Genomic DNA, 8237 nt, shown 5'->3' on the forward strand with positions numbered 1-8237 from the left:
TCCTGCCCGCCAGTGTTTTGTCATGTCCCCTCTTCGCTCTCCTAATTACTTTTTTAAGTACCCCCCCCCACTACACTTGCTATACTGCTCTAGTGCCTCCACTGTTTTCAGCACTCTGAATCTGCCATAAGCCTCCTTTTTTTAACTGATCCAATCCTCTAGATCCCTTGATATCCAGGGTTCCCTGGTCTTGTTGGTTCTAACCTTCACCTTAATGGGTGCAGTGGCGCAGTGGTTAGCACCGCAGCCTCACAGCTCCAGGGACCCGGGTTCAATTCTGGGTACTGCCTGTGTGGAGTTTGCAAGTTCTCCCTGTGTCTGCGTGTCGCTTCTCGGCCTTTTGGCTAAGATCAAGTGTAGTATCTGTTCTTATCAGTGCTTATTTGATTGAGAAGAGACCATGATCATTGCCTTTTGATCCTGGGGAAGCTTTGAGTAAAATGGCTGCAACCAATTTTCGAGCTTCGGGCCAGGGAGTGCGCAACACCGTTCGGGTGGTCGTGAAGGACAAGGAAGGAGATGCACCGGTCGATCGCACCTTCTTCATCAAGAAAATTCTCTTCGATTGCTGCGGATTTCAAGCGACGGACGTCTTCTGCCTGCAGGATTTCCCCAGCAGTGGATACTTCGACGTGACGTTCCGGAACGTGGCGGGATGCATCAAGTTCCTGAAGGCGTTCAAGGAGAAAGGGGACCGGGCTCCACTGTCGATCCTCACAGCGGAGCCGCTCTTCACGCTTCCGTCACAGCGGGACCGGGTGGTGACCATTCACCTCTACAACCCCCATGTTCCGGTGGTGGATGTACTCACCTTTCTCGCCAGGTACGTCGAGGTGGCCGGCAGCAGCACTGATGTCAAGGACCCCTTTGGGATTTGGACCAGCAAGCGGCAGGTCAAGGTGACCTTGAAGGTCGATCCCAGTGGAGCCATCATCCACCCTCCCTCCAGCTTCGCTATCGGGGGAAGTCGAGGCTTCTTGGTCTACGCTGGGCAGCCCAGAGTTTGCCGCACCTGTGGCAAATCTGGTCACATGGCAGCCAACTGCAGCACGGTTGTTTGCAAGAACTGCAAGGAGGAAGGCCATCAGACCAAGGACTGTAAGCAGACTAAGTGTTGCAACTTGTGCGTTGCGGCAGGCCATCTCTACAAGACTTGTCCCAAACGTTGCCTCAGCTATGCTCAGGCGGCAAGGTCCAAGGATAGGCCGGGAGAAGGTTCGACGAAGGAGTCCGCTGTCCGAAAGGAGACCAGCAACCTTCTCCGCAGTGAGGAACTTCAACCTGAGAAGGAAGGGGAGGCAGCTGAAACCAACGACCCAGCACCTACCCAGCGCCCGGAAACCCCTCCTCCACAGACAGAATCAATGGAGGAGGAGGCAGCAGATGGACAAACAGGTCAGTGGCAAGTGGTCCAGAGGAAAACCACAAAGAAAAAACATCCCAAAGTGGAACAGGCCACCACCCAAACCAGTGGCAAGAGGAGGCTCTCTTCTGAATCAGACTGCAACAACTCCTCTTCACTGGACGGGGGAATGCTGGAACGACAGCCCCTTTAAAAGAGGCGGCAGAACTCCGAGATGGATGATAAAGCATCCCAGCCCCCGGGCACTGGAAGCTGTGATGGTCCCGGCGTGGCCCAACCCCAATGCGCCACACGTAACGACGTGGCCAACGCATCTCAGCTCCGGGACACCGGGAGCAAAGACACGTCTGGCGCACCTGAGCTCCGGGAGACCGGGAGCTGTGATGTTTTCGAGGAGGAACAGATGGAAGCAGCTGAGGACAACCCAATGCTCTCTGCCTACAAGACCCCCCCGATGTCACCCGAGCGGCACAAGCCCTGCAGGAAAAATCAGGAGGGGTTTCTGAGCCCAACCAACGTGAAACTGCTTGCGCACACGATGGGTATGCAGGAACATCCCGAAGGGGAAGGACTGGGACTAGCGAGGACAAATGGTATGGGAAGCAACAACTAATTTTTAGTAAAAAATGGGTGTAAGAATTGCTTCCATTAATGTGCGTAGCATTAAATCTACTACGCGATGTGTTTCAACCTTGGATTACCTCGCCAAGGTCAAAGCTGACCTACTGTTTCTGCAGGAGTGTGGAATACCACACCTCAGCACCTACAGGCAGTGGTCGCGATGGTGGTCCCACGGGCCATCGATCTGGTCGGGGGGTAATGACTGCCGTTCCTCCGGCCTGGGTATTCTGCTGCGGGGAGGTAACTTCACCATCTCCGAAGTTAAGGAGGTGGTGGGCGGCCGCCTCCTCGTAGCAGACGTGATGTACAACAACGCTCCGCTCCGGTTGATCAACGTGTACGCCCCGGTACAACGCAGCGAGCGGCTGACCGTCTTCCAGCAGCTCCCACTGCTGCTGGCGACGTCCAGGCTGGTCATCCTAGGCGGTGACTTCAACTGCATCATCGATGCGGCTGGACGATCCGGCAGTGACGACAGCAAACTGGATGCTACGTCCAGATTCCTAGTAGAAACAGTTAAAGATGCCAAACTGCACGACGTCTTCAGCAAACCTGCAGACGGAGCGCAGCGCAGATACACATGGTCAAGATCAGACGGGTCTGCCCGTTCCAGGATTGACTTCCTGTTTGTTTCCCGTGCTGTCACGGTCGGATCCACCGACGTCAAGCCAGTGTTCTTCTCTGACCACTGCCTCTTACTGGCCGACTGTCACTTACAGGACGACCAGCGGGTTGGCAGAGGGACGTGGAAGCTCAATGCGACACTGCTGACCCCAGAGAACGTTGAGGAACTCAAAAGGGATTACAAAGGTTGGAGGACCGTGAAACCCCTCTTTGAGTCTCCAGTTCACTGGTGGGAAGCGATTAAGGAGAACATCAAGAGGTTCTTCATCCACAAAGGTGTTCAGAAGGCGAGAGAGAGACAGAGGGAACTGTCCCGACTCCAGAAAATTATGCAAAATCTACTCCGGTTGCAGTCAATGAGGGTCGAGGTCAAGGAGGACCTCCAAGAGGTGAAGAGCCAGCAGGCCTCGCTCTTTGCCAAGGAGGCCTCCAAGATCATCTTCCGGTCCAGAGTCCGCTCCATCGAGCAGGATGAGACGTGCTCGCGTTACTTCTTCCAAAAGGTACACAGAGAGAGCTCTGTTATCAGCAGCCTGAAGGAAGAAGATGGCTCGGTAACGTCTTCGCAGTCCGACATACTAAGGATCAGCAAATCCTTTTATGCTGGGCTGTATGACGCGAAGCCCACAGACAGCAGAGCCTCCCAGTCCTTCCTGTCATCTATCACAGAGGTATTAGATGACAGCAGGAGGGAGAGACTGGACAAGCCGCTAACTCTGGACGAGCTGACAAAGGCCGTCGAGTCTTTCGAGACGAGTAAAACTCCCGGGAGCGACGGCTTACCGGTCGAGTTGTACTCGGCCCTGTGGGACTGGGTCGGCCCAGACCTGCTGGAAGTATACGAGAGTATGCTCCTGACCGGCAGCATGGCAGAATCCATGAGGAAAGGCATCATCACCCTCATTTACAAGCAGAAGGTGGAGAGGGCAGAAATCAGAAATTGGCGGCCCATCTCACTGCTTAATGTTGATTACAAGATTCTGTCCAAAGTCATAGCCAGTCGAGTCAAGTCTGCTCTGGAGTTGGTGATTCACCCCGATCAGACCTGTACTGTACCCGGCAGGAAGATCTCTGATAGTCTCGCGCTACTCAGGGATACGATCGCCTACGTACGGGACAGGAGAGTGGACACCTGCCTCATCAGCCTGGACCAGGAGAAGGCTTTTGACAGGATATCGCACACCTACATGATGGACGTGCTTTCCAAAATGGGGTTTGGGGAGGGAATCTGCAATTGGATCCAACTGCTCTACACAAACATCAGTAGCGCAGTGTCAATCAACGGGTGGGAATTGGAAAGTTTCCCGATCAAATCTGGAGTCAGACAGGGCTGTCCTCTGTCCCCGGTCTTGTTTGTTTGCTGTATTGAACCCTTTGCTGAGTCTATTAGGAAGGATGCGAACATAAGAGGGGTGACAATCCCAGGCAGCGGAGGCACTCAGGTTAAAACCTCCCTGTACATGGATGACGTCACCGTCTTCTGCTCGGATCCGCTGTCCGTGCGCAGACTGATGAGCATCTGCGACCAGTTCGAACTGGCCTCGGGAGCCAAAGTTAACCACGGCAAGAGCGAGGCCATGTTCTTTTGGAACTGGGCTGACCGATCCTTTTTCCCCTTCACCATCAGATCAGATTACCTGAAGGTGCTGGGGATATGGTTCGGAAGGGCCGGGGCGTGCACCAAAACATGGGAGGAGCGAGTAGCCAAGGTATGACAAAAGTTGGGCATGTGGGGGCAGCGATCTCTCTCCATTGTGGGTAAGAACCTGGTCATCAGGTGCGAGGCGCTCACGTTGTTGCTGTACGTGGCGCAGGTCTGACCCATACCCCACTCCTGCTCCGTGGCAGTCACCCGAGCCATTTTCCGCTTCGTCTGGGGATCTAAAATGGACCGGGTCCGGAGGGACACGATGTTCAAATCTCTGGACATGGGCGGGAAAAATGTACCCAACGTGGCCCTCATCCTGATGACCACCTTCGTGTGCGGCTGCATCAAGCTATGTGTAGATCCCCAGTACGCAAACTCCAAGTGTCACTACGTGCTGAGGTTCTATCTGTCCCCGGTGTTGCGAAGGATGGGCCTGGTCACATTGCCGCGGAACGCACCATGCAATTGGGCGGCGCCGTACCACCTATCCTTCGTGGAGCAGTTTCTGCGGAAAAACACCTTTGACCACCGGTCCATCAGGCAGTGGTCTGCACGGAATGTCCTCAAGGCCCTACGGGAAAAGGAAACGGTGGATCCTGTCGGATGGTTCCCCGAGCAGACCGTCAAAGTCATTTGGCGGAATGCCTCATCACCAGAACTTTCAAACAAGCACCAAGACGTAGCTTGGCTGGTGGTGAGAAGGGCCCTCCCCGTCAGATCCTTCATGCACACCCGAAGTCTCGCCCCCTCCGCACAGTGCCCCCGCGTTGGCTGTGGTGGGGAAGAGACAGTCGCCCACCTCCTCCTGGAATGTGCCTTTGCAAAGCAGGTGTGGAAAGAGATGCAGTGGTTTTTGTCAAGGTTCATCCCAAGCAGCTCTGTAACACAGGAGTCTGTGCTCTACGGGCTGTTCCCAGGGACGCACACCGAGACAAACATCAACTGCTGCTGGAGGACTATCAATTCGGTGAAAGACGCCCTTTGGTCTGCCCGAAACTTGCTGGTCTTCCAGCGCAAAGAGTTGTCCACCACCGAATGTTGCAGACTGGCACATTCCAAGGTCCAGGACTACGTGCTGAGGGACGCACTAAAGCTTGGGGCAGCCGCAGCAAAGGCTCAATGGGGAAAGACCACAGTGTAAGGTTCCCCCACCAAGCTGGACTGAGGGGCTGAATCAATGGGAAACCCCTCGAACTGTATCGTTAATATTCTCAATTGCTGTAAATGTAAAACTGTAATTGACATGACAATTGTGAAATGGAAGGGTTGGGAAGAAACACATGACAGTATTGAAGGAAACTGATCTCCCTTGCAATGTTTGTATTTTTTGGTGCTGTTTGGAAACTGTTTGGCAATGTAATTTTTACAGATTTTTATGAATAAAGTATATTTTGGAAATAAAAAAAAAGCAAGTTCTCCCTGTGTCTGCGTGGGTTTTCTCCGGGTGCTCCGGTTTCCTCCCACATGCCAAAGACTTGCAGGTTGATAGGTAAATTGGCCATTATAAATTGCCCCTAGTATAGGTAGGTAGTAGGGGAATATAGAGACAGGTGAGGATGTGGTAGGAATATGGGATTCGTGTAGGATTAGTATAAATGGGTGGTTGATGGTCGGCACAGACTCGGTGGGCCGAAGGGCCTGTTTCAGTGCTGTATCTCTAAAATTAAAGCTAAATGTTGGCTCTGAACTCTCACTATTTCCTCTTTGAATGACTCCCACTGATCTGATGTCGACTTTCCTACAAGTAGCTGCTCCCAGTCCTCTTTGACCAGATCCTGTTTTATCATCTTAAAATCGACCTTCCCCCAATTCAGTACCTTTATTTTCGGTCCATCTTTGTCCTTTTCCATAAATACCTCAAATCTTACAGAGTTATGGTCACTATCCCTGAAATTTCCCCCACTGACACTTCTACCACTTGTCCAGCTTCATTCCCTCGGATGAGGTCCAGTACTGCCCCTTCTCTTGTAGGACTATCTACGTACTGGCTCAAAACGCTCTCCTGCATACATTTTAAGAATTCTACCCCCTTTAGGCCTTTTGCACTAAGACTATCCCAGTTGATATTGGGGATGTTGAAATCCCCCACTATTATTACCCTATTATTTTTCCACCTCTCTGAGATTTGCCTACATATCTGCTCCTCTATCTCTCCCTGACTGTTTGGAAGCCTGTAGTACACTCCCAGCCAAGTGATTGCCCCCTTTTTGTTTTTAAGTTCTACTCATGTGGCCTCATTTGAGGAACTTTCGAAGATATCATCCCTCCTTACTGCAGTAATTGACTCCTTGATCAACAGTGCAATGCCACCTCCTCTTTTACTCCCTCCTCTGTCATGCCTGAAGATTCTATACCCTTGAATATTGAGCTGCCAGTCCTGTCCGTCCCTCAACCATGTCTCTGTGATAGCAATAATATCATATTCCCATGTGTTAATCAATGCCCTCAATTCGTCTACCTTACTAATAAGACTCCTTGCATTCAAATAGATGCAATCCAGCCTTGCATTTTTCGCTTGTGCCTTAACAGGTCTATATTTGCTCTGCCTTCCAGACTGACTCATTATGTCTTCTATATTAGACTGTGCATCACCCCCTACTGTACCTCCACTCTGTATCCCATCCCCCTGCCAAATTAGTTTAAACCCCCCCCAACAGCACTAGCAAACCTCCCAGCAAGGATGTTGGTCCCGTTCCAGTTCAGGTGCAACCCGTCCAACTTGTACAGGTCCCACCTTCACTAGAAACAGACCCAGTGATCCAGGAAACTCAAGCCTTCCCTCTTGCACCACCTCCTCAGCCACTCATTCATCTGCTCTATCCTCCGATTCCTATACTCACTAGCACGTGGCACCGGGAGTAATCCAGAGATTACAACCTTTGAGGGCCTGCTTTTTAATCTGCTACCTAGCTCCCAAAATTCTTGTTGCAGGACCCTCTTTCTACCTATGTTGTTGGTACCAATGTGTACCACGACATCTGACTGCTCACCCTCTCCCTTCACAATGTCCTGCAGCTGCTCCATGGCATCCTTGACCCTCACACCAGGGAGGCAACATACCATCCTGGAGTCTCATTTGCACAGAAATGCCTGTCTGTTCCCCTTACGATTGAATACCCGATCACTATGGCTCTCCCACTCTTTTTTGCCCCCTCCTGAGCAGCAGAGTCATCCGTGGTGCCACGAACTTGGCTGTTGCTGCTTTCCCCTGGGAGGACATCCCCCCAACAGTATCCAATGCGGTATATCTGTTTGAGAGAGGCCACAGGGGACTCCTGCACTACCTGCCTGTGTCTACTCCTCCTCCTGGTGGTCACCCTTTTCTGCCTCTGCAGCCATTACCTGCGGTGTGACCACCTTGCTAAACATGCTATCCATGACGGATGCTCCACAGTGAGTCCATCTGCAGCTCCAGCCACGCAATGCGGTCAGCTAGTAGCTGCAGCTGGACACATTTCCTGTACACATGGTCGCCAGGGACACTGGAAGTGGCCCTGATTTCCCACATAGTGCAGGAGGAGCATGTCAGGGGGCTGAGCTCTCCTGCCATGACTTAGCCTTAGATTCAGCTCCTTAGTTACTCCCTTTAATTTGGAGTACTAATTACGATCGGGACCTTATTCTACTCCAAACACTACCTACTACAATCTAAATTCCCTACCTTTACTTTTACTTTGGCTATTGATAGTAAAAAAGGGTAGAAATACTTACCTATTCCTACTTACCAATCAGCTGCCTCCCCTTGCAACACGTCACTTTCTGAACTGTGACGTCAGTCCTGAAACTCTCTCGCTGTCCCTGTGAGTGTGTGTGTGAGTATGTCTCGCTGGAACTCCTGCTCACCAGTGCTTGTCTCCTCACAGGTCCACTCGGGACTCTGTGCGTGTTCGGACTCGGGCCGCATTTTGCTTCCGGGGTCTGACTTTTATACTCTGCTGCAGAGTGTCTAGTCAAAGTTAACGGGTCCTTGACGGCGCCCCT

General features: G+C 52.0%; 1 pseudogene; it reads left to right on the forward strand.

Moving 5' to 3' along the window:
- Nucleotides 1-324: 324 nt before the first annotated feature.
- Nucleotides 325-433, forward strand: LOC137373296 (U2 spliceosomal RNA; annotated as a pseudogene).
- Nucleotides 434-8237: the final 7804 nt, after the last annotated feature.

This window comes from Heterodontus francisci, chromosome 8 (assembly GCF_036365525.1).
Source record: "Heterodontus francisci isolate sHetFra1 chromosome 8, sHetFra1.hap1, whole genome shotgun sequence".
NCBI classification, from domain to species: Eukaryota; Metazoa; Chordata; class Chondrichthyes; order Heterodontiformes; family Heterodontidae; genus Heterodontus; species Heterodontus francisci.